A 6,815-nucleotide genomic window follows, 5' to 3' on the forward strand; every position below is an offset into this window, starting at 1 on the left:
TTCAAGTATAAATTGTATATTTGTTTTAATTTCATTTTCACTACAGCCTCTTTAATTCTTAAAAGATACATTTCAAATTCACGTAGAATACTTTGTAGAGAATTTTCCTTGCTTGCATTTCTTCAATGGCGTATAGTTTCGCCTTTGATAAATTCTTTGATAACAGAGGAATTATGAGCACTGATAGGTTCCAAATATTGATATGTATTTGTTGGTTTCACATAGGTTTAGAAGTCAAGGATTAGACTCGATTGAAATCGTATTTCCTTTAAACACTGTTGTATCGAGAAAACTAATTTTAATGTAGAAGACTCATACGTGAATTTGAGAAGAGGGTGATGCGAATTAACTACTGCGAACATTTCATTAATTTTAGTTTCAGGTCCATGATCATGAAAAATAATAAATCCTTCGTCGCAAAAGCGACCATGATGAATAATGTTATCTTTCTCTGCAAATTTGCAGACGATTTCATTAGCGATTTGGTGTAAGCGAATATCGCATACAGATGGGGAACATTTAGAGCCCATGACGCATCCTATTATTTGTTTATATAAAACTGAATTAAATTCAAATATATTTGTTTTCTAATACCAGCCTTAACAAAAATGTTTTGGGAGGTGCTGGAATCATGTATTTTGATTTATTAAAATCAGTGTCGACTTTCTGAACTGCCCTAATTATATATAGCTCTTCGAAATGCATATTGGTGTAGAGTGATGTTACATCATAACTGACCAACAGTCAATCTGCGTGTGGTCTTAGATGTTCAAGTTTAAGGATAAAGTCTGAGCTGTCCCTGTTATACGTGCTTAACGTTTGCACAATTGGATTTAGAACATGTAATCTACATACTGACTTACGCGTTCTGTGGGTGATCCTATTTGTGAAATAATAGGTCGACCCGGTGGAATAAATAGTAGATTGCAACAACTTTTATTCTTTTTATTTTATTAAATGTCTCAATATTGAACGTATTTATTTTGGTAGCAAATACAGGCTCCCTTACCTCGTGTTTCCAGCTTTCCGAAGAAAGAAAAATAATACATTGTCAAGTACACCCTAAAGGTTTTACCATTCATTTCTGATAATTTATTCATGATGTTTTCATTAAGATGCCTAAAATTAGGATCAGTAATTTTGCAGTAGTATTTGCTATTTAACTGACGTTCACCTTCTTTTATGTAATCAATTCTGTTGAGTATAACACACTTTATTTTTGTCAGCTTTTTAAATAATTATGTCTTTTCGGCCTTTCAATGTGTTTAATGCTTTGCGTTCTAAAGCGCTTAGATTGTTAGTTGTCTTACTAATTTCCATAGATGACAGTTCAAGTTTTGTTTTGTCAACTGAATATAATTTTGTATGGAATTGTTTAATATTTCATGTTGTTGTAGCCGCTTTTTTAGCCGCAATAGTGTGTACTCGTTGGTTTATTTGAAACTGTGTTCTTTAAGAATAGAATGATGTTATTGTCACAGAAAATGTTTAAACAAATCAAAAATATTAGAATTTTTTTCTTTCGATTTTCTTTCTGCTCCTGACTTTCATGTAATGCATGCGAGGAAAAACGATATTGCATGAGCTGATTAAAACGGTTTGAGATTACTTTGAAATTATTAAGCAAAGATCTCCAAATTCAGTTCTAGTTTGGTCACTTTCACGTAAAACCTGCAGGTATTCGCAGGATGTTCAGGCAATGGACATGATCCGTGTACAGGTTAATAAAGCAGTTTCGCTGAACGTTTTGGAATTGGAGGATCCTACATTAAATACCCAGACTTAATTTGTTGAAATACAAAAGACCAGATGGGGTTCACTTCATTGAGTTAGGTTATAAACTTTTTCTAAACAACATTCAGGTGCGATAGTGTATTTTGTTCTAAATGTGGGACATGTTTATCCTAACGAATTTTAAATAGACGAGATTTGTCGTTGGTCAGATGATTGATAACTACCCCAAGATGACTACCAACTTCCGTAGGCAATTGTAGCCTTGTGGCTTCGATGATATGTTGATTGTTGATGAATATTTGTTGTGACTTTTTCTTGAGTCGGTTCGCCTATTTGTTGTCGAAGGCGTTCCACATTTCAATAATGCCACGGCAAATTCGCGCCAAATAATTTTTTTAACATTATTTTTTAGTAATTTTTCTCCGAGTAAATAATTAAAAATCAAATAAAGGTCATCAAATACAGTCGGGGGAGATCAAATCCAATAACACCTGAAGGGCTTTAGGATAAATTCCATCAACCCCCGCCATATTTGATCACGACAAAATTTTCAAAGATAACACGCTAAAATTATTTACTAGGTCAATCTAGTATCTGATTCCAGAATGTCGTTTTAGTGCTAGAACTATTATGGCGTCATAATTTATTTAATAACTCTTTTCCCCGTACTTTATAGGTTTAAAGGAATACTGTTAAAACCAATTCTTGAATATCATTATGTAATAATGAAAAAAAACCTGATCCTGATTTTCATTTTAACACCGTTTTACGGAGGAAGTCAAGAGCTCGTGTAATGCCGGAAGCTACACACAACTGTTTGTCAACTTGCCGAAAAAAAAATAAGATATTTATTCCTAGCTGATTAATCTTAGTTTTTAGAGTTTCGTCCACCCTCGCGACTTCTCTTTTAATCAACTCTGAAATTTCATCCTAAATTATCAGCTTAAATGCTGCAGCCATCCTTATATATCATTCTACCCTATAACAAGCTTCTTGGTAAACGTAACAATGATGATGTTTGATGTGATGGTGACGATGAGGATTGAGGAGTGCATTGAATTTTCTTGAAATTCATCTTTTTCTACGATGTTTTTACGAAGTATAAAAAGAACAGGGGAAAGTCATTGGTAATTTTTGTTTGTGTCCCCGTTATGTATTAGCCTTTTTTTTTTTTTTACAAAAATTAAATTGTAGTTTTAAAGTTCAGGTTTGAAAAGTCCCCATAAAGCTTTAAAGGTCGATATTAAAATGAATATTATAATAAATGTGGCATATTGATTCGAACAATACTCTTCAACTTTGAAAGAATGGTACGTCGTGGTCGAGCCTTCATCGAGAGTTACTGTATATATAAATTTCATTTTTTAAAATCATTTTGTAGACAGTGTAAAGGTACGTTGTTTACATGTATTCCAATACCTTTAGTTTCACCTCGCATTGTATAGCCTTTAAAATACACTTGCGAATGCAAATAAGGTAAATTTTACCTTATCAGTTTGTCAGTGCGTTCTAAGACGCAAAGTGAAACATGCTATTCCTAACATTTAAACTGAATTGCTTAACATGTCAATTGTCGCTTGTGTGTTTAATTAATTGTAAAATAACATTGGTAATTTGTATGATTTTATCGAATCACTTGATGTCGAGAGCTTTGAATAATATCGCTACGATTTTGATTTGATCAATTAGATTACGTAATTTGGTAATAATTATATCGTTTGTCAATCAACAATACATTATTGTATTTTAATGTTCCATGCACGTACTGGCGCCATGACATAATTTCATTTCCGCCGTTAGGTACTAGACATGAACAAATTTAAAAGCAGGAAAAAAATGTATTGTGCTTAAACATTACAAATCAATTATATTGCTTAGTTATTCCAATTCTCAAATAATGATGTTTATTATTTTGATCATTGTTTTTCCTTTCGAATTATTCTTAATCATAGAATCGCGCCTATGTTCGATGTAAGTCATAAATTTAGGTTCTCAATTCTGAAAATATTATTTTTAGAGACATTTAAATCAGATATTATTATTTTTTAGAGATCAAGGAGTTGGATGCTGTTATGGATTCGTACTGAATGAAATCACAGGAAAATGCGACAGTAAGTACTTAAAAATAACGAACGCCGTATTTTAAAAGAGTATTTTTTATTTTAGTAAATGTTTCTGGATAACTTCAAAGAAAAACAAACAAATGATTAGAACTTAAGGTGAGTTAATGCATTCTATTTTTTTCTTTTGAATACAAAAATTAATATCAGTGAATCATAAATGCACTAAATAAGAAGTTCTGGGACAGAAAAGGTATGGAAAATTTGATTAATAGAACTGAAACGGAAACATACAAATATAGATTTTAACATCTAAGAAGGAAAGAATGCTGTCATTTAGAGTTGATTATTTTTGGGTTATGCTAAAGTTTGGAAGCAGGCAGATAAAAAACACTATGCAAACACCTGTATAGCCTTGCGGAATTTTTTTTCTCGACCAATACAATTTATGAGGAGAAACTCATCACAGGATTGGGGGGACGGGCCATTATCTTTTTTGGGGGGGGTTCTTAAAGACGATCTTTCTTAAAGCCATTTAATATTAAAATTTTATATCAATAATTTATTTTTGCAATTCTTGTATTAACAATATTTGTTCTGTGGAATTTTCTAGCTCTTGGTCATGATCTATGCTGGTTATATCCCCTCTCCGAGTATACTGTTCTACCCTTGTATGTCTCTCTGCTAGTTGTCCGCAACATTTGTTTCTCAGCAACAACTGTTCGCGGATCCTTAAATTTTAGCACATTCTAAATTTAAGTATGCCATATGGTTGGGTTTATCTTTGTAGTAATCTGATGTCAAGTTTCAGTAATCGTGTATCTGTCCATAACAACATTTTTAAGTGATAATGTGTATTCACATCAAGAGCGGTAGTGTGACTTATGAGCATTAGTTCACAGAATTTTTGTAATATAAAACATTAAACCATTGTAATGGCAATATTTCAGAGTGTCCTATAGGCTTTTATGGTAATGGTTGCTCCGAGAAATGCTTTCCTCCTACCTATGGAGAGGGCTGCCAGTCCTTATGTCATTGTCCAGTAGAAGAATGCCACTTTGTTAATGGATGTGTTCAACGTCGTAAAACAGCAACAGAACATAGTACGTTTTTCAATGTTTTACTGAAATATTTTTTAAAATATAATTGGAAAATCATATTTTTTGCCAATTATTCATTGCAGCAAGGTTAACAAACTCTTATGCAGACGTCGTCGTTTGGAACAGGAAGTCCGTTTCTTATCCGGCTATTATCAAGATCATATCAACGGATGCAAACAATGTTAGTGACACTACATTGATACATGCAGACTTGTTGAAGAACAATATTATAATCGGATTTATAGGATTTTTTGTAATTTCTTTCTTTATATTTGTTTTAACTTACATGTATTTCAAATGCTTTCGGAAAGCGACACAAACAATTCATATTCAAGAAAATGAGGGGCTACCGCAATACAAGTCATTGAATTTTGATCAAGTTGAACACCAAAGTTTAGGGCATCCAGAACCACAACGTCGGTTGATCACAAATGCAGACTCCATGTACCTATCACCAGTGTCCAGTCGCAATGAAAGAAGTGAACAGCGTCGCTCGAGAAAACACAACGATATTTTACAAGAGACCACATTGCAAGGACAAGAAACTGGGCTTGAAACTTTAAAATTACAAAATAAACAAAAGCTCTCTGAGGAAGATGCACACGGCAATGTTTATATCGAAATTACAGAAGACAGTATCGAGATATGTTGATCCTTCATAAGAGGAATGTAGTTTCGAGCATCACTCTGACCATTCGACTTTGCAATAATTAGCTCTCATATCAAAGACAATTCTTAATATTGTTTCAATGCTTCCCGATTTTTATTAGTCAACATATTGACTTTAGGAGTGTAAACAATCTTGTCCGTTTTTGGTAGGTTTTTCTTGCTTGATGAGTTTTTCAATTCATACGATATTGCTGCTCATATTTGTTTTCAATACAAAATCATGAAATACGATACATTGTGGTTCTTATCTATTACAGCATTGCAAGTGTATACCTAGCTGCAGGTCTGTAGCTCCCGATCTGACAAAAAATTCGGCCTTGGGGATACTGTCCTGTACATTTTAAGAAAGTTGCAACTTATGAGGCACAAAAACGTGCGCCAGCTTTGGTCTGATTAAAACCTATTTCCCATAACACTCTGAACAAATATTCGTTTTCAAAATATTTATTGACCAATTTACAACAGATATTATAACATTATTTGCCTCTGGTATTCTTTTAAACAATGTTATCATCCCTATAAATTGAAGTGATATGGTTTAATTACAAATAAAAATGGCGATTCGATCTGTGCTTGAATTAAACATTTTTAAGATCGGCTTCGGTCGATCATTGTTGTGTCCATATGAGGCATCCGGCAAATGCTTCCACGTGCGCACACATTCCGCTTGCATAAGTAGTTCTTATAAAAACCTGAAGTTTTGTTTAGTATTTATATAACATTTTACTCAGTTTTATTTCTGTTCATTTACCTTAAGAAATGCAAACATACATAAAATACAGTTCGACTTGTTAATTCAAGAATGCACATTTTGTCTCACGCGTAAGAATCTCGATCGAAAGATTCATTCAGTAATGCAGTTGACCTCGATAAACTGACCTCAATCATAAGATGCTCCATGAACTGACCTCGATCTATTGATGTTGCATAATAGTAGCTAGGAAGATGCGATTTGTAAACAAGGTTACGTTATAATGCAACCTCAATACATGTAGCAAGTTTTGATGGCATTCAATGTTTTTCAGTCGCATTAAATTATTTTAATACTGTAACAACTCTTTCTTCGTAAACATGTTAATGCTCTTTGAAGAGCCCTACTCAGTATTCTGAAGAAGAAGATGATACATTAGCATTTAATAATTACGTTAAAAATATAAAACTAGACAGGGCGTATACGAACGGCTTTCCCCAAATTTATTTCAAAATTAAATTTGTTGACGGTTTATAATGATGAAATTATGGTGTACAGATT

The 6,815-nt window shown here is 33.0% G+C and overlaps 1 long non-coding RNA gene across 1 annotated transcript; it reads left to right on the forward strand.

Annotated features, from left to right (window-relative positions):
• The first annotated feature begins 3,594 nt into the window (after positions 1–3,594).
• On the forward strand, positions 3,595–5,752 carry LOC117692320 (uncharacterized). The gene is made up of 4 exons (XR_010709466.1): positions 3,595–3,705; positions 3,784–3,845; positions 4,745–4,897; positions 4,978–5,752. It is a non-coding gene; the product is annotated as an uncharacterized lncRNA (long non-coding RNA).
• Positions 5,753–6,815: the final 1,063 nt, after the last annotated feature.

Source organism: Magallana gigas, chromosome 9, assembly GCF_963853765.1.
Source record: "Magallana gigas chromosome 9, xbMagGiga1.1, whole genome shotgun sequence".
NCBI lineage: Eukaryota > Metazoa > Mollusca > Bivalvia > Ostreida > Ostreidae > Magallana > Magallana gigas.